The 11743-nt window shown below is 32.6% G+C and overlaps 1 protein-coding gene across 1 annotated transcript in view; it reads left to right on the top strand.

Annotated features, from left to right (window-relative positions):
- Nucleotides 1-11743, top strand: part of LOC129939506 (Golgi SNAP receptor complex member 1) — a 261115-nt gene that overhangs the window by 37588 nt on the left and 211784 nt on the right. The gene's annotated exons all lie outside the window — the stretch shown is intronic.

Here is an 11743-nt window from a genome sequence, read left to right as displayed (position 1 = left end):
AACCAATGGAATTATTATGGAAGGAAAACTTTGCGGTCATTATCTTCATCTTCATCGGTTCGCATTCGCCTTCGCGTTCAATTTTGTCGGTATAGTATTAGTATGGTAACTGCTAGATAGGTAATGTTGTCTCTTTCAACTATCTAGCAAAAGCAGCAGCAGCAGCAGGTAACATGCCATAAGACATGAAGAGGGCTTCAGGGGAGATGTAGAGTTATTTAATGATAATGGCTATCGTTCCTTCACAAAATCCCAAAAGCAATCATCATTATATTTTTGTTTGTACTTTTTCTTGGTCTCTGTAGAACCACTGATGGGTTTTTTGTTTTTGTTGAGCTTATGTTGTTAGGAAACTGAATGTAAATCCAAATGCGAGGCCATTATCATCATCATTAGGCGGAGGGGAAGTTGCTTCGTTGGTTGTGGATGGCAGAAAAGACGATAATGGTTTTCATGGAAGTGGGGAAATGTTGCTATTGGAAAATTGATGAAGGTTTCCATTTCCATGTATATGAACTGAGTTGAACGGCAACGGAATACGGTACAGATGAAGAAAGAAAAGGATGCGGGTGCAGGAATATGCGAAGTTAAAGATACAATCTTTATACCTATCATAAAAAAAAAGAATTTAAGAGTTGCCGAATATTCAATTCAATTCTTTTTCATTTTTTCAACATACATTTTTGTAAGAAAATATTTTTTTGTTTTTAATAAATTATGATGAATGTATTAAGAATCAAAAAATATGAAACTTCGTTTATTTACATTGACTTAGGTACCTATAAAAAGACATCTTCATTTATGTTCTGCATTCCACTTTTAATCGAAATGAAATTGAAACTGAAGAAGAGTGGGCAACTCGACAACATTTAATTATCATTTTTGAAGACTCCTATTTGGATGTTTTTAATTATTTGGAGACGTTTTTCAAAATTAATCGAATAATATGTTAAATTCGATTTTAATTAATTTCTAGAACCTAATTGCTCGTTTTTCTTCCTGCTATAATTTAAAAAAAAGAATATTTCAATGGGAACTATAATAACAAATTAGGTACATACAGTCAATCAAATTTATATTCTTACTCTTTATTCTATTTAATACAAACTTAATTTTTATCCAAAATTGCATTTTCATTCAATAAATTTGAATTGCTAATTTTTTTAAAGCATTAACTTCACTTATGCATTTCATAAAAAATTAAGTATGTAATGCTGTACCAACATTATTGGTCATCTTAAAATATTTTACTAAGAACTCACATCAAATTCATATTCGTACAGTGCTTTATTCGCAAGATCTACTTTAAGTAAGCGTGAAAAAAATATCAAAAATATTTTCATCATTTTATTGTTTACGTAATTCGATTGTGTGTCTTAAATTTATAAACAAAAGTAAAAATTAAAAAAATGGGGAGAAAACACACGCGAAATTTTCAACTCGCATGAAAGACGGCGTATCATGCGAAAAATCAAGAAAAAAATCCCTTGATCAGTGCATCAAAACTGGCTGAAAAGTTGCGACAGGAACTCAACAAGCGGTTTTCTACTCTGAGACGTTGAGAAACTGCATTCGCGGTGACGGTTTTAACGGTAGAGTTGCCAGAAAAAAAAACTTTCATAAGTTCTGTGAACTGGTTGAAACGGCTAAATTTCGCAAAATAGCACAATCCAAAGGATTTCAACTATGGGAAAAACGTACTTTTTACCGATGAGTCAAAGTTCAATATATCTGGCTCAGATGGACGACGAATGGTTTGGTGGAAACCCAATACGGAGCTACTTCCGGAAAATACTGTCGCAAATGTCAAGCATGGGGGCGGATCAGTGATGATTTGGGGTTGTTTTTCTGCGGCTGGGGTATAAAAGTACATTTAATTGAAGGAATTAGGGACCATAAGAAATATATAGAGATTTTAAAACTAAATTTGGGTGGGAGTGCACGTAAATTGGGTCTGCAAAACCAGTTCACTTTTTACCAGGACAATGATCCCAAACATACGGCACATAATACCAAGTTGTGGCTGTTTTAGAGCAGATTCTGCAAGAATGGGACAACATATCTAACGAAACAACGAAGAAACTTGTCCTGTCCGTGCCTAATCGACTCAAGCATGTTATTCAGAACAAGGGTTATGCTACAAAATATTAAAATTTGCTTATATTTGTTTTTTGTCTTACTGCGCTTAATGAAATGTACGAATATGAAATTGTTACTTGTTATTTGATGTTTATAGTTTGTGTTAGTAAATGTTCTTTGTTTTTTGAAATATGGCGTTTTTCTTATGGTAGACAACAGATGGTATTAATATCTTTAATATAAGAAATAAATTAAATTATGATCATGAGTGGTTCTTGACCAATCCGAAAAAAATTAAGTTGTTAGCTGCTGTTCGAATATGAGTTTGATTGACTGTATATAAGTTTTTATGTTTATCTTATTGAATATGTATTTATAACCTATTTTTATCCATTTAAAAAAATGGTCCTCCGCAAGACTCAAATGACGAAGAATAACCATCCGGAATGCCTCGTATCAACCATAAATTGATTTAATCATTGTAATTTTATGTGTACGTACATATTTATATGCTTGTAACCTCAAAGTAATGGTTTGGGGACTCAAAGAAACTTAAATTCAATGTTAAAGACTTGATTTAAGTTCAACGAATTTGTATATCTATGATAAATTTTATGTATAACTATGATAAGATAAGAACAATATACTATTTTGCACTCAACGGTATGTTAATTTACTAGATATGACCGCCCTCAGATTTGATGCAAGCTCTTAAATGTTATGGCCAATGATTTATAGTGGCACACACTGTTTCTATTGATGTTTTAGGCACTGCTTCGTATAGCTCTCTCTTAAGAAATATTCCTGTGAGAAATCTATCAGGTCAAGATCTTCAATTTTAAGCATTAATCTAAAACTATTTAAATATGGGCTTCCCGAAGACAAATCTTAAACTTCGCTGAAAGCTGTGATATTGACCGTTGTTTTAAATTTATTTTCATCATCAAAGCTCTGTGATTCATCTAAACCCTTTAGCTAAAACTTGTCAACCGTTTTTACATTTTTCGGAAGTGAAGGAATATGACACTTTGGTCTCTTCATCAAACCATTAATGAAGTATGTTGTTGGTCATTTAATACCTTCCCTTGAAACAACAGTTTTGGTTTGATATGATGATGCCATATGATTGTAATGGTTTTTTTTTTTGGTATAAACTACTTAAACTGTTCAAATCTTTTCATTCGAAAGAATAATTGTTTTATTCCCAAATCTCGTATGACACAATAATATCCATTTACACAATAACTTTTTTGATTCAAAGGATTAACAAATGACCTGTGGTTTGCAAAGCCATTAACGATAGTGTCCGAGAAGGCTCAATTTTTGAGAAAAACCCTGAAACAATGGTACATTGGTGATGGCTTACGACTGCTTACTGCATTCTTCTACGACTGCTTACTGCATTCTTGGAGTGTGTGTTGCAAAACAATCCCCGGATAAGCCATTGAAGCAAATAGTTGAGTAATTGCTCAACTGTACGCAGTAATGTGATGTGACATAAAATCTCAACCTTCTTTCGTGTATGGTGCGAAACATTTTTGCAAATCTATACAGTCGACAAGGTATTTGCAAAATGATTTGAGAGGAACCGGAAATGGTGTTTTCGCATGGAAGGGATATTTTTGACACTTTGAAAACATTTTAGTAGCTTTTTTGTTCGATGATCGCAAACATATTCGAGAGCTAGGTCTTCGCCGCGTACTAAAAGTTAGAGCAACAGCAACATCAGTGAAGGAGTTGCCCGAAAGTTTCAGCTTCCAAACTTTCAATTCGAAGCAGGTGAATTATTCGAGTTAATAGATTGGTGGAAAATTAAAAATCACCGTTTAACTGAACCTCCAGTACAACAAAATTTTACCGAAGAAGACTTATGGGATATTGGGGACAAAAGGAAACTAACAGATCTAACAGTTGAAAGAGCGGTTAAGCTGGTGACTGAAGCTTCCCAGACTTTTTGTGGATTTAAGAACAGGGATGGAGTTATTAAAAATACTTTGAATTTACGAAAAAAACTGTATTAAATAAAACTTAAAAAAAAAAAACGAATTAAAAATGCAACAATTGTAATAAGTTTTCTTATTAATTTTTGCCAAAACAGATCTACAATTTTAAATAAGTTTCGAGCCACCCTTAACGGCCATACAAATATAAAAAGCGTTTCCTAAATTTAATAGATATTAAGGGCGTTAATTTTTTTCTGATTCTACCACGTATGATTTTGTTTTTTTCTTCATTGAAGATGGACATTTAAAAAAGTAAAAAGTGCTCTTAAAACCAATTAAATGACTTATAGGAAGTTATAAAGGGGTACATAAATTGTTTATTTTTTTTAATTGCATGCATGACCTCTAGTGGTTATTTTAAAAACTAAAAAAAATCTTAAAATATTAAAAAGACTTGGCACAACTTTTGCGGGGGGTATGTTTTTTATATTTCAATTTAATTTTGTTCCCATACATAAGCGCTCCTGCCTACTGTGAAGCGACCCTTATCGGCATAGATAATGTTCTGGTGAATATATTAAATTTTTTATGCACTTAGTCGGAATCGTTTCCGTAAAGCTTTTGTAAGTTTACAAAGGCGAACAAAGTGTGAGGGGAGCAATCTTTGTGTCCCGTCATCTACTTTTGCTTACCAAATATGCGAACATTATTGCAGTTCCTATTGATTTTAAAGCAAGACATAACTTTTTCCGTATATGTTATATGAAGGGATTATTGCGAATCTTTTTTAACAAAAGCGTAACAACATTTCAATTTGAAGTTTCATCACAGAAAGTCTATTATTAAATTTGTTCACTAAAGCGCTTAAAACTTAACTTATAAAAGGTCCGTTCGCGTAATGTCTGCACTAAAATTCGTAAAAAGAGATATTTTAAAGAGTGGTGGTAAAATTCTCCTACAAAAAGACAAAACTACAAAAAAGTAAGCGAACGGGAAATCAACAAATTTTTCCCACAATTTGACAATTTGAAAAATATAAATTTTGAAACGTCATATTTAGAATACATTTGAAAATTGCAATCTTGTTGCTGTTCTTTGGAAAAGATTTTTTAATTTTATAAGTGACAGCAAATAAATTGCATTTATTTGAAGTTCTATCAAATTTGACACTTTTCACAAATCAGTCCAAAGGAATTTATTGGGCTAAGATTCGTAGGTTGGGGAAATATTTTACTCTCGTGAGCGCTCTCTTATACGAAATTTTTGAGTACGCGATCAGGATTAAGTTAAATTTTGTAAATTTTCGTAAAATTGGACTGTTTTAGGAAGGTACGCGAACGGACCTAATATTGATTAAAATTTGTATATGTATACAAAAAATACTTTAACAAATTAATTAAAAATTGGTTGGAGTAATAAGTAGAGACCATTTTCTGGGTTAGCAAAGTAACCAGTAGACGGTGGATTATTTTCTAATGATTAGAATAAGTTCTTGGTAACTGGGGTTCGTGAGACTTATTCCTTGTCAATGAACAGCACAGAATTACCTTTTAACTGAATCAGCAGAAGGTGCAAATTATCTAAGATAATCTACCTGGAAGAGCTGAAGTCAGCTGAATTAATTTTATCCATAATCTGGTAATTGATTTTAAGGAAATTTAAGCATTGATATTGATACGCTATTGAAACGGAGCGCATAAGAGAAACGTGCGAGTAGCAAAATCATGGCCTTATTTCTTCAACAAGTCGTTGGAAGCTCACATGAAGTTCATGTCAAAAAACGATAACCGGTAAAGAACAGTTCTATTTCTGCTGTTTAAAGTAACGTGTTAGTTTGTTAATATCGACAATTTAAACCAGTTTACAAAAGAATTTTTGTAATCTAAGCTTGAAAACCAAAAAATAGAAACAGTGAGCAAATATTGAAGAAGTGATATTTTTTAACGTAAATCTTTAGTGCTACATTTTGGTTCTGTTCAAATGTCTTAGCTTTTCTATCTAATAAAAAAAATGGGTAAAAACAAGGCTGCACACTAGTGGTAAAGAAGATTATCATTCAAAAGTATTGCAAGGAAGAAGCTACTATGGATGACTTCGCCAAGGATTTCCTTTGCTCCAAAAGGATGCTGTATGTAAACTTAGCAAGGCCAATCTTTAAGCTATTTATGTTATAATATTTATTTTTTAATAACTTTTTAATAAAAGTGAAAATAAAAGAACATTATTTGTTTATATTTATTTTCTTTATTAAGGTTGTCGGGTCAAAGGGGGTAATTGTAAACGATTTTACATTTTTTAACTTTTTTTTCACTTGTAATGTTCGAACAGCTTAACTATTCAATGTCGAACATTTTTATTTATGCTACTTAAGTTTGGATTGTATTATCTGTCAAACAGTAGTAATCTTAATGGCGTTTGTTTATTAGTTTGTCCTTATAATATATGAAGGTACCTACTAGACCAAGGGGATCCATATATAGTGTTGTTTATTATAAGCTCAAAGATAATTATGGTTATTTTGTACAATTTTGTTTTTGCTGCACACATCTTTTACAGCATGGTCCTCTGACGTGCATGATGGAGCTGCAGTTTTTCGTTGATATGTACGTGGCATCTTTTAGATATAAAATATTGTTAGATCAACACCAAAGCCATTTTAAATTTTGTTATAAAGACAAATAAAAACATAGCATGTATTTATTCTCATATTTCACTTTCTTAAAAATACAATTTAACTTACTTCGATCGTCCCCCTTTGTAAATAAATTATTTTTCCACTGCTCTAGGTTCTTTATTATTGAACATTCATTAAATATGTATACAAAACCTAATATATAAAATTCTCCTGTCACAGTGTTAGTTGCCATACTCCACCGAAACGGCTTAACCAATTTCAATAAAATTTTGCATACACATTCTGTAGATCTGAGAATAGGTTTTTATCTATTTTTTATATTCCTAAGTGGTATGGTTTAACTGCATCAACATCGTACACGGTGCAACGATCTTACAATAGTATTCAGTGACGCTATGTACAATGAAACATTGATTGTTATTGAGGTTCTTTGCATTATCATTGCCAACTTACCACTCTTTCATTTCGATATGCATTCACTAAATAGAAATGCATCTTACTGAATTGAATCGTGAACTACAATACAATACTGAAGAAAAATGGCAGCGGTTGTTGCTCGCAATGTCCCACTAATAGATGAAGAACTAAGACCATTTATGACCACATCATGCTCGCCGTTTTGGCAGGACAAGATGGATTCTTATTTTTGGATGCTAATATTTGCTAAAATACGTTCAAATAATAGTATCATATTGGCTGTTGCATCTTTTGAGATTGCGACAACTTTATTGGATGGAGGCTGAACAGTTCATTCAGCATTTAAACTGCCACTAAATATTTAAAATAACCCAGACGCGGTGTTCAATAAAAAAAACAATCATGCATGGCCACAGTGCTGAATCAGTGTAATATTATCATCTGGGATGAATGCACTATGTCAATGGCACACAAACATTCGTTGAGAAGTTGAACAGGACATTGAAAGATATAAAAAACAACGTCAGACTTTTTGGCCACACTGTGTTACTCCTTTCAAGTGATTCCACGTACGCTCATGAGATCAACGCGTGCTTAAAATCATCGCCACTGTGGCATAATGTTGAAAAAGTACAATTGAAATTAAATATGTGTGTTCAAAAAAGGATTCAAGGTCCATCCGCTGAAACATTCTCAAAACCACTGTAAGGTATAGTAGGTGCCAGGAAAAGTTACTACAGATGTAAATGGATGCATACAATTACCGGTTGATTTCTGCAAGATTATTGATTCAGAAGATGCTCTCACTCATTGACCAGATATTTCCCAATGTACACAGACAATATACAAATCATGAGTGGCTGGCAGAAAGAGTAATTTTAGCAGCAAAAAATGTGGATGTCAACGAACTAGATCTCAAGATGTCATACACATCTATTTATACAGTTTGTGAAGCTACCGAAGCTGTTAATTATCCAACTAAGTTTGAACTCATTGGAATAACTAGGGATGCCACGGCATAATTGAAAACTTAAGGTTGGAGCTCCGGTAATTTTGCTTCGGAATTTGAACCCACCACGATTGTGCCTTGGCACGCGATTAGTAATTACAAAATGTATGAAAAATTGTATCGAAGCGATAATTCTAAATACCAATTCCAAGTTGAAAAAATATTATTACCGCGAATCCCTACTATACCCACAGATGTGCCTATTTAATTCAAACGCCTTAAATTTCCAATTAGATTCACATTTGCAATGACTATCAATAAGTCTCAAGGCCAAACGATGTCTATCTAAGGCTTAGATTTAAGCACTTCATGTTTTTTACACGAAAAACTATACGTGGCGGTGCTCTCCATTCCATCCAGTTTGTTGGAATTGGGGAAAGATGGGACCACACAAAATATTGTACACTCTGTTGCATTAAGGTTTAAATATTTTTTCCAGTATTGTCATAATTAGCGATATGCATATAATTTTAAAGAAATAATTTTTAATAAATTGAACAAAATTGTTGGATGATTTGTTGTTTTAATATTTTGTGCTTTATATTTCTCCCACTTATACCACATCTGTATACACTTACAATAAGTTATTTATTTCTAGTAAAATATTCTCTCGAAATTATTTATGTGACAAAGCAACGTTTGTCGGGTCAGCTAGTTTGTATATACAATTTGAATTAAAAGTGAACTTATGAAAAATGAATAAGTAGTAATTTAATTAGTAAACAATAAAATAGTGTTTGTACATCACATTAAAAATATTTTTAACCAATCGTAATATTGCAAAATTACAATACATATTTTTCTTTGCTGTGGAGTAAACAGTTTTTTTTTTTAATTTAATAATTGTATAATCAAAACTTTAAATTAAGCTTATTATAACTTATAAACTTCAGAATATAAGCAAAATTAATTCATTAGACTTACGAAGTTAAAACCAAATTGAGGAAGATATGACAATGGATTTAAAATGTAATCATGAGTAAAACCCAGAAGCTAAAGTTTACCTTGCTTTAAGAATACAATAATTTCTTACAAGCCTTAAGTTTGAAAGCAGTGTATAATACAATTTGTAAGAGACTATAGTTTAGAAGTTTCGAAATTATATATACATATATCATTTAAAATGTGGTACCATGATGGTTAGTGAGTTGGACTGTCATGCTAGAGGTCTTGGGTTCGATCCTATGCCATCTAAAGTCTTTTCACGGGTACTGCCTCTTGCGAGGAATTGACAAATTCTCCAAGAGTAACTATTGTCATGAAAAAGTGTTTTCTCAAAATTAGCCGTTCGGAGTCGGCATATAAACTGTAGGTCCCCTCCATTCCTGACAACATTACTCGCACACAGGAATGGTTGAGAGTTGTAAGTCACTAGGCCTTGGTTCTCAACGGACTGTCGTTATATCATTCAAATATATTCTTAAAAGATATTAATGGAAAAGAAAGAACATTTTAAATATGAAATTGTTTCTAACCAATTAAAATTTTGATAAATAAACACTTCCAAGTATTTCAACTTGCTATCCACCCGTAGGGTTGTTAACGCAAAGGTCTTGAATTCAATCTCTGCATGTGCCTCTTGCAAGGAATTGAAAAATCCTCGAAGAGTAATTCTTGTCATGAAACGTGATTTTTCAAATAGTTGGATTCAGCTTAAAACTGTAGATGCCCTCCATACCTTACAACATTTGTTGCACTCAGGAATAGTTGACTTGTAAGTCAATAGGCCATAGTTCTCAACGGACTGTTGCGCCACCTAGTTTATTTATTTAATTATTCGGTAGTTAAACAACCGGGAACACATTGAAATTAATTTTCATGTTACTGCTGTTACAATTACAGTTAAAAACAAATTTGTTGCAACTAGAAATCTATGTCGGGAAGCTCCACATTATGCAGGTTTAGTTTAGGTTTAGTTCAATTACTGATAATCAGCTTGTGAGTTACTAACCACACACTCAATAAGCGGATATCGTGGTTGGTAAATTGAAAGCTCTGAATGAATTATAAGGAATCCTGAATTCATCCACAAAATGTGTTAGGTTGACTTTAAACCGTTGAAAGAATAAGGAATTGCTTGAAATTAAAAAAAAAAACAAAGGCCTAAGGACTGAACCTTGAGGAACCCCGATTTTTTCTGACTTTTCCAATATTTGTCTTAAGTTAGACCCAAGGCAACCCAACCCAACCATTCCAACTAAAACTGTTTAAGCTGGTAATTGTTCCCAGTCATGTGATGTTATCAAAAAAGGAACTACTAGAATTTAATGTATTATCAACTAAATCAGAACGAGGACAGCGGAGACATAAGTTATTATTATTATCCAATATTGAGGCATTAGTAATAACTGACGAGAATGAAAGCGAAAATTTTTCAAATCACTCATATCACGACAATCCATATGTTTATTTCAAATCACGTTTCAAATGTTGCTCAATTCGAACCTTAAATGTCACTTTTCGAATTTCCAAATTATTGTTCAGTTCGCTGTTCATAATAAGAACTTTAAATTAAACATTTATGTATTTAGTTTCTTAGTCGCTCTGCAAAAAAAAATATTGACTTTTTAATTTGTCCAATTTATAAATCTAAAATTTTCGAGAACTTTCTCAGTTAGCTTGGTTGAGCATGAGAATCAATTTATAATCATAATTCTTTACCCAGATATCAAATGAACTTTGTTTTAAATTATGAACAAAAGGGTAGTTGTTAAATCAAATCTTATAAGATTTTGATTTTATGTAAACATACATTTTTAACAATAATTTGGTTAATACAATCAATATGATGCATGGCATTGCCGTCTGCCAGATTGACAACTAATATTATAGCTTTATATAAATTAAAAAAAAAAGTTGACTTTAAAATTAAAACGCTTCATTTTAAATGTGATGTCTATATTTAAGTACTGTTTTGCAATATGCATATAACTTTGTGAAACCCATTTCCTGTAGAAGCCTTATGATATCAATATTTGAAAGAAAGTCACTGCCTAGGATGTCTCCTTATTTCTCTCAATATCGCACATCTTCCAACAAAATGAAAAACATCCTCGCGGTCCTTCAAGTTGCACAGGTTGCATAAAATCGGTAAGTCCTCACGGTGATATATTTGTCGTGGAAGTAGTATCTTTCCCGGAGATCGTAGTCTAGTCTATTGTAAATCATGCGGTGCAATGTGCTTTTAGCTTTCTCCGTGTATTGCGTTCTTGAGGCTCCATTCGGACGCGCTATTAGGCGATATAAATTTGGCTTCCAAGAGGCAATGTTACTATATTTTAAGGGCAACATCCACCTGCTCGGCTAGTTCTACCCAGCCTTTAAACTATCCACTTCGGGATTGGATTGTTTGAAGATCTACTTTCTTTGGGAGTCGATAACTTGGTATGTCCAGAGCTTTGGGAATGTAATCGACCTGCAACTTGAGTGTTCTTATAAATAAAGGTGATATACCCGTTTCCAGCGTGATCATGTAGTTTGGTGTACTCGAAGGAAGGTGGAAAATCTGTTTTATGTTTGTCAGTGAGATGTTCTTCCATGCTAAAGTTCTTAGTAAAGTAGATATTATGTATTCTTTCACTAACTCTACTCTTTCACCATTTTAGTACCATTGCTCAATTGCACCCGATCTTCCACCGCCATTTTTAAAAACCATTACTT

The sequence above is a fragment of the Eupeodes corollae genome, chromosome 1 (assembly GCF_945859685.1).
Source record: "Eupeodes corollae chromosome 1, idEupCoro1.1, whole genome shotgun sequence".
NCBI classification, from domain to species: domain Eukaryota; kingdom Metazoa; phylum Arthropoda; class Insecta; order Diptera; family Syrphidae; genus Eupeodes; species Eupeodes corollae.
Note: the sequence above shows the minus strand (reverse complement) of the source record. Positions and strands in the feature narration are given on the sequence as shown.